Source organism: Triticum aestivum, chromosome 2B (genome assembly GCF_018294505.1).
Source record: "Triticum aestivum cultivar Chinese Spring chromosome 2B, IWGSC CS RefSeq v2.1, whole genome shotgun sequence".
NCBI classification, from domain to species: Eukaryota; Viridiplantae; Streptophyta; class Magnoliopsida; order Poales; family Poaceae; genus Triticum; species Triticum aestivum.
Genome location: NC_057798.1, coordinates 676,284,650 through 676,300,383, shown reverse-complemented (window position 1 = coordinate 676,300,383; position 15,734 = coordinate 676,284,650).

Below are 15,734 nucleotides of genomic sequence, written 5' to 3'. Positions count from 1 at the left end.
CCGAGCACACAGCCATCGAACTATCGAAGGCCATCGCAGCAACAAAGATCTAGTATAAAACGATGTAGAGCTATTTCACCTAACATATTGGCTACTAGACCATGGCAATCTACGTCACAATAAATATATGGCATGATATTTTAGCAACTAATCGGCCTTGGCATGCCATCTCAGCAAACTACTTCGGCAAGGAAGCTTGAGTGCAGAACAGGGCAAGGAAGCTTCTTAAGCAGAGCATATTGATAGTAATCTACTTCGGCAAACAGTGAGATTAACAGTGTCTATCAGCTAACATTCAGCGCTACACCGACATGAACGGGGCCTCAGCCTAGAATGCACGTACTGTGGGAGAAGCTGACCGTCGTGCGTCTCCACACGAACGTCGCCAGCGGTGGCGGCTCTGACCACCGTGCGCCTCCACAAGAACGTAGCCAGAGGTGGCGGCGCGGCTAGAGGATGGCAGTCTACGAGAGCGTACTGTGGGAGCGAGAGGATCGCCGCGCGTCCCCTCGACGAACCGCGGCGCCGACGTATCGGCGCGGTGGGGAGGGTGGCTTTAGCGGAGCGAATGGAGTGGAGGGGGGATGGGGGGAGGGGGGTTTGGGGAATATTTGGCCGAAGGGCGGTTGAATCGAATTTGGGGCGAATTTTTGTGTGGGGGGGGGGGAGGATTTTAATGCGGTGGGCGGGGGGAGTTTGGCACATGGTTGGTTTCTCCAAGTCCAGTCCCACGTGTCGTGAAGAGGCAAGCCGAAGCGCGTTCCGTTTGCGTGAGCCGTGTGCAGGACCGAACGTGTGTGGGGTGCAATGCGACCGCGATAGGAGTGCTATGAGTGTACCACCTTTTTTCCTTTTAAACTAGGTGCTTCGCCCCCTAAAAAAAATGTTGCTTCGCGCGATCCATCGATACTACTACTAGTAATCCGGTAATCCCGACTATAATGGCACGGCCGGGTCTTTTCCCGCGCGATATGCTGGGAGGTTGGCTTAGTTGGGTTTTTAGATTTGTCTCGGTTGGTGATGATGGTGTGCCTGTCATCCTGCAATATAGGACGTCCGATCTATATCTAACGGATAGGAAGGAAACTATGACAATTTACCCGCACTCCTCTCCACATTTGTAGATAAGGCTTTCCCTCGTTCATCCTTTCCTCCCACAAGATCTTGATCTTCCGTGCAATGCACGGGCATCTTGCTAGTACTCCTACAATATGTATATTATTGTGAAAGTTCATATACACCGGCCGAGATTAATGCAAACTCGGCAGATTTTCATTACATTTCGAACTTTTATAGGACAGAAAAATAAAAGAAACACGACCCTAAACCTATTCTACGGTAGTGACTGACGTCCTCCATCTATGATCTCTATGTACGGGGGCGGGGTTCAAGACCCGTGAAGTGAAGGTGCGGTCTCCGGCGAGGAAGAGTAGAACACGGGATACGGACCGACCAGTTGGCACACCATGCCCTGCCGCCTCCCATGCCCTACTCATCCTCGGAGGAGTCCCCGACCTCGGCGGTGCAGGACGTTAGACGGCGGAAAATAGGACGCGTGGCTGATGGTGCTCCCGTCATCGGCCACCAGCGTGGCCACCGCTTGTGCGGTCGCGTCCGCGTCCGGCTACGCCGCTATTGCGTCGCGAGAGGCGACTTGAGCGAGGGCGGCGACCTCGAGCTTCATCCCCGAAGACAAGCTCTCCCGCAGAGCGTTCGCACTTGCAGTCATGCCGGATGTGGTGCCAGGTAGGAGGACGATGCGCTATGGTGTGGAGGTTAGCTGGGCATTGCCGCTTTAAGTAGCGCATTCCGGTGAGGCCAAGCATCCGGGTGCATCATTAATTCACCGGAGTTGGTTCCTCGGGCACCGAGCCTCTTAACGACGACCTACGAACGGACGGCATGAATGCGGGCAGCTGGCGCCGGCTGGGAACGCACCACACTATGGCGCGAGGGACGAGGGCTTTGGTGTGCCAAGTTAGTCAGCTGCGGTCGTGGCAACATTGGAGATGCCCTTTGCTCAAATGCGATCCCTGCATGTCATTGAAAAAGCAAGATGACCCAGCATGGTCTCAGTCCAGAGGATGCAGTTGGACGCGCTACACCACTCCGCGGACATGTCATGGCGCCCCATACATCCTCGACGAGCCAGGTGTTTGGGTGTGTTTGGATTGTGGCCAAAGTGCACCTTACCAAAATTTTGGTCATGTCCCAAAGATTGGTCTTTGTTTGGATGGTTGCCATTTCTTTGGCATGCCAATGAACTCTGGCCAACTCTAGTTCATTTTTCTTGCCAATGTCGGCCAACTCATGGGCAACCAATACCTCAACCAAAATTTTGGCTACCCAATGCTTTGATGGGGCAACCTTGGGCACAAACCAAATATACCGTTGGTCATGCCACAACACTAACGCCACCCTCGGCACACTGAAACCGACCGTGTCTATCGATGATATGAGCGTGTCGCTCACCTCGGTCACCGTGTCCAGAGGCGGTGCTGGAGCTGCGCCCCGTTGTTGGCCCCAAGCCCCCAACGACCCACATGAACGATTGTTGGTGGCGAGGAGGTCGTGGGCTAGCTCTTCCATTGGACTAGTCTGCGCTACGTCGTTCCGCCGGGTGTGCCCCACATGTCAGTTTCCCTGTTTTCTCGGCCATATTCGAGCGTCAGTGCCCCGCGTTGCGCATTAGGCCTTTCACTATGTAGGCCAAGCGAGACAACTTATTGTTTATTTGAGCCATTCAAGTGTAATCATGTGGCGTTTGCTTATTTCTCATTCCTCTCCAACCCTCTTCTCCATCGATCATGTCGCCCTCCAGTCGAGTCCATCCTCCCGCATGCCTCATTTGAACATTCCGCCGAGTATCAAATTCGCATGTACCCACCCTAGTCCTCTTTCAATAGATCTCCAGACCCCGAGATGAAATCGAGAGGGAACGAGTGGGGGCACGTGATACCTAAGGCGGATTCAAAATTTTGAACCGGTGATCATAGCATCCGCAAATCATATATAAAGGGTATTCAATGTTCATTTCGTTTTTGAACGTACAATATACTCCCTCCTATCCTTTCTTCTTTACATATAAGTTTTATGTGTAGTCAAAGTATCTCTACTATGATAAAAAAAGGTATCAACATTCAACAATGCCCAATCAATATTGTTAGATTCGTACGTACTCCTAGATTTGTACTCGAGATGGTTTCCAATTTGACTATTGACAAGATTAATAGTACTCCTTTCACATAGGTGAGTAAGTCATCTTAGGGCATCTCCAACAGTCGTAAGATAGGTGTTGGTTCATTTGCCACCTAGGACATAGTGATGATGTGTCATGTAATAAATGTGAAGAGAGAGCAAATTCGTATGTAGATTAACCAACAACCTTTGCACAAGCTCCAAGGTGAAATAGAGAGCAATCACATTTATTTTCTCACCATCTATTGGATAGCTTACATACGACCTATTGGAGTAGTTGTATGATAGCATGTTGGTTGATGACATGGACATTTTACCAACAAGACTAACATACAACCTGTTGGAGATGCCCTTAGGCTGTGCACCATGACCAAGGAGGAGGGGAAAATGAGAGACATTAATGTTTATTTGCTAGTTAATAGTATTGCATGCAATGAACTAACCACTGCATGTCATGTTTGATAGTCTCGGGTCATTAAAAGCATGCACACCCTCATATCTTATTGGTTGATATGTCAAAAACAAGAAACGAGGTAGAAGTTAATGCACCGCGCCTACTACCTCCGTCCTGGTTTATAGGTCCCCTTTGTAGTTTGTGTCAAATTTTGACTAAAGATTTAACTAACAAAATGTTAATGCATGTCAAGAAAAATTATCTCATTGGATTCGTATTTGAACATAGTTTTCAAAAATATAATGTTTGGTGACATGCGTGAACATTTTGTTAGTTTAATCTATGGTCAAAATTTGGCACGAAACACAATGGGGACCAATAAATCCGGATGGAGGTAGTACGTGTTTTGGGATTATTTGGTTTTCGTAAGATGACTTACACACCTAGACGGAGAGAGTACATGAGATGTATAATGTGAAAATTATATCATTGGAAACTCCTTTCAGATACAAAATTGACCTTATGCTTTGTGTAAGTTGCATGTCATATATTATTACTCTAACATTTGGTCAAAGTTAGCCTCGAAAAATGCATTAGACCCTGTAGTATTACTCTAACATTTGTGTAAGTTGCATGTCATATATTATTACTCTAACATTTGGTCAAAGTAGTATAGTGGAAGTGGATCCTCTGACGTAGGTATCCCTACCTTACCCTCCCTTTCGGTCACTTACTGGCGGACCCCATGCTTACTAGGCCCCGCATGTCAGTTACTCAATGGGTTCGGCCATGTCATGGGATCCTCGTCCGTAGTATACTCCCTCTGTTTTTATTTACTCCGCATAAACGGAGGGAGTGGTGGTATAATAAATGACGCGGGCGGGGGAGGGGGAGGGACGTCGGTTTGCTCTCAACTGCGGTCCCACAAGCGAGCGAAAACGCAAGACGAAGCATGTTCCATTCGGTGAGTGACGTGGAGGGTCCAGCATGCCAGGCTGCAACGCGAACGCGACAAGGGCGATGTACAGTCAAAACTGATTGACCGGTCATCACCGGAACCACTATTCACACCAGAACCTTCGCTGCTCGGCCTACGCCAGCCACTGCCCTAAAACCACACCAAATCTCCAGCCCATGCCCCCACCTTTCGATCCCCTAGCCCGCATCAAGCGTCCCCTAGTTTGCCGGAAAGCCATGGTGCACCGCAAGATCACTTACTACAAGATGCTGACGCCGGAGCGCCGCGTAGAAATCGCGGCGGCGGTCGGCGCCACACACCTCCGTTCCCAAGCTCGCTTTGCAGCGGGCCAGTCTCCGAGTTCTCTGGAGCCAAGCTACGAGGAGGAGGAAGCCGATCCAATGTTCATTGCAGAGGTCGCGGCGCAGAAGGCCCCCGATGGGTATGAGACGATGGACGTCGACTTCGTCCAGGCCTCCGAGTCCCCCATGGTGCAGGCGGACCAGCGGTTCAACATGGCGATACTAAAGGAGGACCGGGAGGCAGAGGCTCAACTCGACGTGGAGCACGCGCATGCCGCTGCCATCGAGGCTCTCCTACAGGCGGAACCGGATGTCGTGGATGTGAACCGGGCGGCGGAGGTTCAACTTGAGGCGGAGCGCGCGGATGCCGCTGTGATGACCCACAAGTATAGGGGATCTATCGTAGTCCTTTTGATAAGTAAGAGTGTCGAACCCAACGAGGCGCAGAAGGAAATGATAAGCGGTTTTCAGCAAGGTATTCTCTGCAAGTACTGAAATAAGTGGTAACAGATAGTTTTGTGATAAGATAAATTGTAACGAGCAACAAGTAACAAAAGTAAATAAAGTGCAGCAAGGTGGCCCAATCCTTTTTGTAGCAAAGGACAAGCCTGGAAAAACTCTTATAATAGGAAAAGCGCTCCCGAGGACACATGGGAATATCGTCAAGCTAGTTTTCATCACGCTCATATGATTCGGGTTCGGTACTTTCATAATTTGATATGTGGGTGGACCGGTGCTTGGGTGCTGTTCTTACTTGAACAAGCATCCCACTTAACATTAACCTCTATTGCAAGCATCCACAACTACAACAAAAGTATTAAGGTAAACCTAACCATATCATGAAACATATGGATCCAAATCAGCCCCTTATGAACCAACGCATAAACTAGGGTTTAAGCTTCTGTCACTCTAGCAACCCATCATCTACTTATTACTTCCCAATGCCTTCCTCTAGGCCCAAATAATGGTGAAGTGTTATGTAGTCGACATTCACATAACACCACTAGAGGTTAGACAACATACATCTTATCAAAATATCGAACGAATACCAAATTCACATGACTACTAATAGCAAGACTTCTCCCTTGTCCTCAGGAACAAACGTAACTACTCACAAAGCATATTCATGTTCATAATCAGAGGGGTAATAATGTGCATAAAGGATCTGAACATATGATCTTCCACCAAATAAACCAACTAGCATCAACTACAAGGAGTAATCAACACTACTAGCAACCTACTAGCACCAATCCCGGACTTGGAGACAAGAATTGGATACAAGAGACGAACTAGGGTTTGGAGATGAGATGGTGCTGGTGAAGATGTTGATGGAGATTTCCCTCTCCCGATGAGAGGAGCGTTGGTGATGACGATGGTGATGATTTCCCCCTCCCGGAGGGAAGTGTCTCCGTTAGAACAGCTCTGCCGGAGCCCTAAATTGGTTCCGCCAAGGTTCCGCCTCGTGGCGGCGGAGTCTCGTCCCGATAGGTTGCTTCTTATTTTTTTCTCATCGAAAGACTTCATATAGGAAAAGATGGGCATCGGAGAGCCACCAGGGGGCCCACGAGGTAGGGGGGCGCGCCCAGGGGGCGCGCCCCCCACCCTCGTGAGCAGGGTGTGGGCCCCCTGGCCTTCATCTTTGGCAATGATTTTTCTTTATTTATTTTAAGATATTCCTTGGAGTTTCAGGACTTTTGGAGTTGCGCAGAATAGGCCTCCAATATTTGCTCCTTTTCCAGCCCAGAATTCCAGCTGCCGGCATTCTCCCTCTTCATGTAAACCTTGTAAAATAAGAGAGAATAGCCATAAATATTGAGACATAACGTGAAATAACAGCCCATAATGCAATAAATATCGATATAGAAGCATGATGCAAAATGGACGTATCAACTCCCCCAAGCTTAGACCTCGCTTGTCCTCAAGCGAAAAGCCGATAACAATAAATATGTCCTCATGTTTAGAGGTAGAGGCATCGATAAAAATAAAATACGGACATGAAGGCATCATGATTATTTTCATAACAGTAACATATAAAGATTTTGTCATATGATTACTTATGTTCAAGTGATGATCATTCACAAAGCAAAAAGCATGAATCAGAAACCTTGTTGAGCACCAACAAATTATAACCTCAGTCATTGAAGCAATTGCAATTTATCATAACATTGGAAAGAGTCTATGTCAGAGCTTAAAAGCAAGTCCACATACTCAACTATCACTTGGTCCTTCATAATTGCTAGCACTCACACGATACTTGTGGTTACAGAGTTTTAATCAGACACAGAGAAAGATAGGGGCTTGTAGTTTTGCCCCACAACCTTTTACCTCAAGGGTAATGTCAACAGTAATAATTCATGCTCCCCCACATCCAATTAGATATATATATATCATGTTCTTTCCAACGTGCTGAGCTTGCCAAAGGATAAAATGAAAAAGGAAAGGTGAAGGTCACCGTGACTCTTGCATAAGGTAGAGGATAATAATAAAAGACAGGCCCTTCGCATAGGGAAGCAGAGGTTGTCATGCGCGTTTAGGGTTTATGCACAAAATCTTAATGCAAAAGAACATCACTTTATATTGCCCCTTGTATGTGAACCTTTATTATGCAGTCCGTCGCTTTTATTGCATCCACAACAAGTTCGTACAAAGTTTATTTCTCCGCACTAATAAGTCATGCATATTTAGAGAGCAATTTTTATTGCTTGCACCGATGACAACTTACTTGAAGGATCTTACTCAATTCGTAGGTAGATATGGTGGACTCTCATGGCAAAACTGGTTTAAGGGTATTTGGAAGCACAAGTAGTATTTCTACTTAGTGCTGAGAATTTGGCTAGCATGAGGGGGAAAGGCAAGCTCAACACATTAGAGGATCCATGAAAACATACTTTATCTCAGATGTAAGAAAACATAACTCATTATGTTGTCCTCCTTGTCCAACATCAACTCTTTAGCATATCATATTTTAATGAGTGCTCCCAATCATCAAAGATGTCAATGATAATATATCTATATGTGAAACCTCTCTTTCCTTATTACTTCCTATTACTTGCAACGATGACCAAAGCTATATTTGCCAACTCCCAACAACCTTTAATCATCATACTCTTTCTATGTGAAGTCACTACTTTCACTAAGATCAATATGAACTCTTTGATTCCTCTTATTCTTTTTCTTCTAATCACCCAAGATCATGGCAAAATACTCAAGCCCTTGACTCAACACTAATCTTTATTATATAGCTCACGGACTCGATTACAAAGAAGGATCATAAAGCAAAACTCAAAACTAGATCATGCCATGACTTTATTCTACTAAATCAAGATACTACTAAATAGATCGAACTAAGAAAAACGGTAAAGATAGGAGTTGTGATGGTGATACGATACGATACCAGGGCACCTCCCCCAAGCTTGGCAGTTGCCAAGGGGAGTGCCCATACCCATGTGATTATATCTCCTTCTTTGTTGTTGGCGGTGGAGGTGTTGTTGATGATGCGAGCTTGTCGTCCACCTTCCATGGCATAGGCTCACCATCATAGAAGGATGATCGAGTCTCCGGGATCCTCAAATCTACAGCCAAACTCATCCTTTTGAATTTATCAGTTTTGGTTTTGCAGATCATAGATTTGGGCTTGGAGGTGCTCGATCTTCTCATGTGGCTTGAAGATGGCCTCCTCGGTCTTCTTGGCATCCGGCTCGTAGTTGTTGGTGAACTCCGCGAGCATCTTGTGGGTAGCGTTGATTCCATGCTCCACCATCCCCTGGCACTTGAAAACTTGTTGCTCCATTGCTTCGAGCCTCGACTCCATGCTTTCGATTCCCTTTGGTCCCTCAACATCGCGGATGTGCAGCAACCCATCATGCATCTCAATGGTTTCAGGGTGTCGCAGCACCTCCGCGAGGTAAGGGTTGATTACCTTCTCGAAGAACTTGTCCTTGGAAGCACTTGGGGTCGTCATGATGATCTAGACATGTCAGAAAAACAGCTCGAAACAAGAACAGGGGAGATTTGCGTGATACGAGAGTCAAAACCTTTGGGAGTATATATAATGAATTTTTACCGACCAAAATACGTATCATGCAAGGAAACGGAGTCCAAAGGGCACACGAGGTGCTCACGAGGTAGGGGGGCGCGCCCAGGGGGGTAGGGCGCGCCCTCCACCCTCGTGGAGGCCTCGTGTCCTCCCCGGACTGCTACTTATTTTTCTATTTTTCTAAATATTCCAAAACGGAGAAATATTGCCTTAAAAATTGTTTTGGAGTCGGTTTACTTACGGTACCACATACCTATTCCTTTTCGGAGTCTGAAACGGGGTGGAAAGTGTCCTTTATGTATTCCTCCAGGGTTACGGTTTCAATAATATTAGTTTCAACATTTATGGGATTACCTGAAATATAGTGTTTAATCCTTTGACGGTTTACCACCTTCGGATTTGTTCCTGTGAAGTTGTTGATTTTTATGGCACCGGAACGATAGACCTCCTCAATAACGTAGGGACCTTCCCATTTGGAGAGGAGTTTTCCTGCAAAAAATCTTAAACGAGAGTTGTATAGCAATACATAATCACCTACATTAAACTCACAATTTTGTATCCTTTTGTCATGCCATCTTTTGACTTTTTCTTTCAACAACTTGGCATTTTCATAAGCTTGGGTTCTCCATTCATCAAGTGAGCTAATATCAAACAACCTCTTCTCACCAGCAAGTTTGAAATCGTAGTTGAGCTCTTTAATAGCCCAGTATGCCTTATGTTCTAGTTCGAGAGGTAAGTGACAAGCCTTTCCATAAACCATTTTATACGGAGACATACCCATAGGATTCTTATATGCAGTTCTATAGGCCCATAATGCGTCATCCAGTTTCTTGGACCAATTCTTTCTAGACCTATTGACAGTCTTTTGCAAAATTAATTTGAGCTCTCTATTTCTCAATTCTACCTGACCACTAGACTGCGGGTGGTATGGAGATGCAATTCTATGATTAACATCGTATTTAGCAAGCATCTTACGGAAAGCACCATGAATAAAGTGTGAACCACCATCAGTCATTAAATATCTAGGGACTCCAAACCTCGGAAAAATAACTTCCTTAAGCATTTTAATAGAAGTGTTATGATCAGCACTACTAGTTGGAATAGCTTCCACCCACTTAGTAACGTAATCAACAGCAGCTAAAATACGAGTATATCCATTAGAGGCAGGAAAAGGTCCCATATAATCAAAGCCCCAAACATCAAATGGTTCAATAACAAGTGAATAATTCATAGGCATTTCTTGACGTCTACTAATATTACCAATTCTTTGACATTCATCGCAAGACAAAACAAACTTACGGGCATCCTTGAAGAGAGTAGGCCAATAAAAACCGGATTGCAATACCTTATGTGCAGTTCTATCTCCAGCGTGGTGTCCTCCATAAGCTTCGGAGTGACACTTGCATAGGATCTGTTCCTATTCATGCTCAGGTACATAACGTCTAATAACACCATCTACTCCTTCTTTATAAAGATGTGGGTCATCCCAAAAGTAATGTCGCAAGTCATAGAAAAACTTTTCTTTTGTTGGTATGTGAAGCTAGGTGGTATAAATTTAGCAACAATATAATTAGCATAAACAGCACACCATGGAGTGCTATGAGAAGTGCTTATGACATTTAATTGTTCATCAGGAAAGCTATCATCAATAGGTAGTGGGTCATCAAGAACATTCTCTAACCTAGACAAGTTGTCTGCAACGGGGTTCTCAGCTCCCTTTCTATCAACAATATGCAAATCAAATTCTTGCAGTAGGAGAACCCATCTAATGAGTCTAGGTTTTGCATCTTTCTTTTCCATAAGATATTTAATAGCAGCATGATCGGTGTGAATAGTAACTTTAGAATCAACAATATAACGTCTAAACTTATCACAAGCAAACACAACTGCTAAAAGTTCCTTTTCGGTAGTAGCATAATTTCTTTGGGCACTGTCTAGAGTCTTACTAGCATAATGGATAACATTTAATTTCTTATCAACTCTTTGCCCTAGAACAGCACCTACAGCATAATCACTAGCATCACACATAATTTCAAAGGGTAAATTCCAATCAGGTGGCTGAACAACAGGTACAGAGACTAATGCTTTCTTAAGTATTTCAAATGCTTCTACACAATCATCATCAAAGACAAATGGTACATCTTTTTGTAATAAATTAGTCAGAGGCCAAGAGATTTTTGAGAAGTCCTTAATGAACCTCCTATAAAATCCAGCGTGACCAAGGAAACTTCTTATACCTTTGATGTCCTTGGGACATGGCATCTTTTCAATAGCATCAACCTTGGCTTTATCAACTTCAATACCTCTTTCAGAAACTTTGTGCCCCAAGACAATACCTTCATTAACCATAAAGTGGCACTTTTCCCAATTCAAGACAAGATTAGTTTCTTCACATCTCTGCAAAACTCGAGCAAGATTGCTCAAGCAATCATCAAAAGAGGAACCATAGACGGAAAAGTCGTCCATGAAAACCTCAAATTTCCTCGCAAAAGTCAGAGAATATAGCCATCATGCATCTTTTAAAGGCATACGTCTATAAGCAAAAGTACCAAAAGGGCATGTAAAAGTAGTCTTTGATTGATCTTTAGCTGACACAGGTATTTGAGAAAAACCGGAATAACCATCTAGAAAGCAATAGTGTGTATGTTTGCATAATCTTTCTAGCATTTGATCAATAAAAGGTAAGGGGTAATGATCTTTCTTAGTGGCCTTATTTAATTTGCGGAAATCAATTACCATCCTATAACCTGTGATGATTCTTTGCAGAATCAATTCATCTTTATCATTAGGGACAACAGTAATACCTCCCTTCTTAGGGACACAATGGACAGGACTTACCCACTGACTATCAGCAACGGGATAAATTATACCTGCCTCTAGAAGCTTGAGTATTTCCTTTCTTACCACTTCTTTCATTTTAGGATTCATACGTCCTTGAGGATCACGAACTGGTTTGGCATCCGCTTCCAAATTTATTTTATGTTGACATAGAGTGGGATTGATGCCCTTAAGATCATCCAGAGTATATCCAATAGCAGCACGATGCTTCTTTAGAGTTTTCAATAATCTTTCTTCTTCATGTTCTGAAAGATTAGCACTAATAATAACAGGATATATTTTCTTTTCATCAAGATAAGCATATTTAAGATTATCAGGCAACGGTTTAAGCTCAAACACGGGATCACCCTTGGGTGGAGGAGGATCCCCTAGAATTTCAACAGGCAAATTGTGTTGCAGAATAGGTTCCTGTTTAAACAATACTTCATCTATCTCCCTTCTTTCATTCATGAACGTATCATTTTCATGGTCTAGCAAATATTGTTCTAAAGGATCACTAGGAGGTACGCAATAGAAGCAAGACCAATAATTTCATCTTTACTAGGCAATTCTTCCTCATGATGTTGTTTACTAAATTTAGAGAAATTAAACTCACGAACCATATCATCAAAGCCAACAGTAACAACATTCTTTTTGCAGTCTATCGTAGCGTTAACAATATTCAAGAAGGGTCTACCAAATATAATGGGACAAAAGCTATCTTGTGGAGAACCAAGAACAAGAAAATCAGCGGGATATTTGGTTTTCCCACACAAGACTTCAACATCTCTAACAATTCCCATTGCAGATATAGTATCTCTATTGGCAAGTTTAATTGTAACATCAATATCTTCTAACTCAGCAGGTGCAATATCATGCATAATTTCTTTGTATAGGTCAATGGGTATTACACTAGCACTAGCACCCATATCACATAAGCCATGATAACAATGATCTCCTATTTTAACAGAAATAACAGGCACGCCTACCACAGGTCTATGTTTATCTCTATCACAAGGTTTGGCAATTCTGGCAGTTTCACCACAGAATTGAATAACATGCCCATCAATATTATCAGACAAGAGATCCTTAACAATAGCAATATTGGGTTCTACTTTGACTTGCCCAGGAGGGGTATAAGTTCTAATATTGCTTTTACGAACAACAGTTGAAGCTTTAGCATGATCCTTCATTCTAACAGGAAAGGTGGTTTCTCAAGATAAGAAGTGGGAACAATAGGATCATTATAAGTGACAGTCTTTTCTTCAACTTTAATAGGTGTAGCTACTTTTACTTCTATGGGAGGATGATATTTAAACCACTTCTCCTTGGGGAGATCAACATAAGTAGCAAAAGATTCATAGAAAGAAGCTACTATCTCAGAGTCAACTCCATATTTAGTGCTAAACTTACGGAAAATATCGGTATCCATAAAAGATTTAACACAATCAAACTTAGGTGTCATACCTGACTCCTTACCTTCGTCGAGGTCCCAATCTTCAGAGTTGCGTTTAATTCTATCCAATAAGTTCCATCTGAATTCAATAGTCTTCATCATAAAAGAGCCAGCACAAGAAGTATCGAGCATGGTGCGATTGTTATCAGAAAGCCGAGCATAAAAACTTTGCAGAATCACTTCTCTTGCGAGCTCATGATTGGGGCATGAATATAACATTGATTTAAGCCTCCCCCAAGCTTGAGCGATGCTTTCTCCTTCGCAAGGCCAAAAATTATATATATAATTGCGATCACGATGAACAAGATGCATAGGGTAATACTTTTGATGAAATTCCAATTTCAATCTTTTATAGTTCCATGATCTCATATCATCACATAGTCTGTACCATGTCAATGTGTCTCCCTTCAAAGATAAAGGGAAGGCCTTCTTCTTAATAACATCATCGGGTATACTTGCAAGCTTAAATAGTCCACAAACATCATCCACATAGCGTAGATGTTCATCAGGATGCTTTGTTCCATCTCCTGTAAAAGTATTAGCTAGCAGTTTTTGCATCAAACCCGAAGGAATCTCAAAAGGAGTTTCATTTTCAATAGGTTCAGTAGGTTGAGTAGGTTGAGGAGCAAATCTTTGCTCTACTGGACGGGGTGAAGATACCCCGAACAAGCCCCTCAGACAATTACTTTCCATAGTAACAAGTGACAGAAAATTTCAGCACACTATATAAACTTTTCCTTACCAAATTCCACCTACCAAAGGCGCTTCACTCCCTGGCAATGGCGCCAGAAAAGAGTCTTGATGACCCACAAGTATAGGGGATCTATCATAGTCCTTTTGATAAGTAAGAGTGTCGAACCCAACGAGGAGCAGAAGGAAATGATAAGCGGTTTTCAGCAAGGTATTCTCTGCAAGTACTGAAATAAGTGGTAACAGATAGTTTTGTGATAAGATAAATTGTAACGAGCAACAAGTAACAAAAGTAAATAAAGTGCAGCAAGGTGGCCCAATCCTTTTTGTAGCAAAGGACAAGCCTGGACAAACTCTTATAATAGGAAAAGCGCTCCCGAGGACACATGGGAATATCGTCAAGCTAGTGTTCATCACGCTCATATGATTCGCGTTCGGTACTTTGATAATTTGATATGTGGGTGGACCGGTTCTTGGGTGCTATTCTTACTTGAACAAGCATCCCACTTATGATTAACCTCTATTGCAAGCATCCACAACTACAACAAAAGTATTAAGGTAAACCTAACCATAGCATGAAACATATGGATCCAAATCAGCCCCTTACGAAGCAACGCATAAACTAGGGTTTAAGCTTCTGTCACTCTAGCAACCCATCATCTACTTATTACTTCCCAATACCTTCCTCTAGGCCCAAATAATGGTGAAGTGTTATGTCGTCGATGTTCACATAACACCACTAGAGGTTAGACAACATACATCTTATCAAAATATCGAACGAACACCAAATTCACATGACTACTAATAGCAAGACTTCTCCCTTGTCCTCAGGAACAAACGTAACTACTCATAAAGCATATTCATGTTCATAATCAGAGGGGTAATAATGTGCATAAAGGATCTGAACATATGATCTTCCACCAAATAAACCAACTAGCATCAACTACAAGGAGTAATCAACACTACTAGCAACCTACTGGCACCAATCCCGGACTTGGATACAAGAATTGGATACAAGAGATGAACTAGGGTTTAGAGATGAGATGGTGCTGGTGAAGATGTTGATGGAGATTGCCCTCTCCCGATAAGAGGAGTGTTGGTGATGATGATGGTGATGATTTCCCCCTCCCGGAGGGAAGTGTCCCCCGCAGAACAGCTCTGCCGGAGCCCTAAATTGGTTCCGCCAAGGTTTCGCCTCGTGGCGGCGGAGTCTCATCCCGAAAGGTTGCTTCTTTATTTTTTTCTCATCAAAAGACTTCATATAGGAAAAGACGGGCACCGGAGAGCCACCAGGGGGCCCACGAGGTAGGGGCACGCCCAGGGGGGCGTGCCCCCACCCTCGTGAGAAGGGTATGGGCCCCCTGGCCTTCATCTTTGGCAACGATTTTTCTTTATTTATTTTATGATATTCCGTGGAGTTTCAGGACTTTTCGAGTTGCGCAGAATAGGCCTCCAATATTTGCTCCTTTTCCAGCCCAGAATTCCAGCTGCCGGCATTCTCCCTCTTCATGTAAACCTTGTAAAATAAGAGAGAATAGCCATAAATATTGTGACATAACGTGAAATAACAGCCCATAATGCAATAAATATCGATATAGAAGCATGATGCAAAATGGACGTATCACGCTGCCATCGAGGCCCTCATGCAGGCGGAACCGGACGTCCTGGACATGAACCGGGCGGCAGAGGTTCGACTTGACGCAGAGCGCACGGATGCCGCTCTCATCGACACCCTCCTGCAGGCGGAACCGGAAGTCCTGGACTTGAACCGGGCGGCAGAGGCTCGACTTGACGCGGAGCGCGCGGATGCCGCTACCATCGAGGCCCTCCTGCAGGCGGAACCGGACGTCCTCGACTTGAACCAGGCTGTGCTCTCGTCCGTG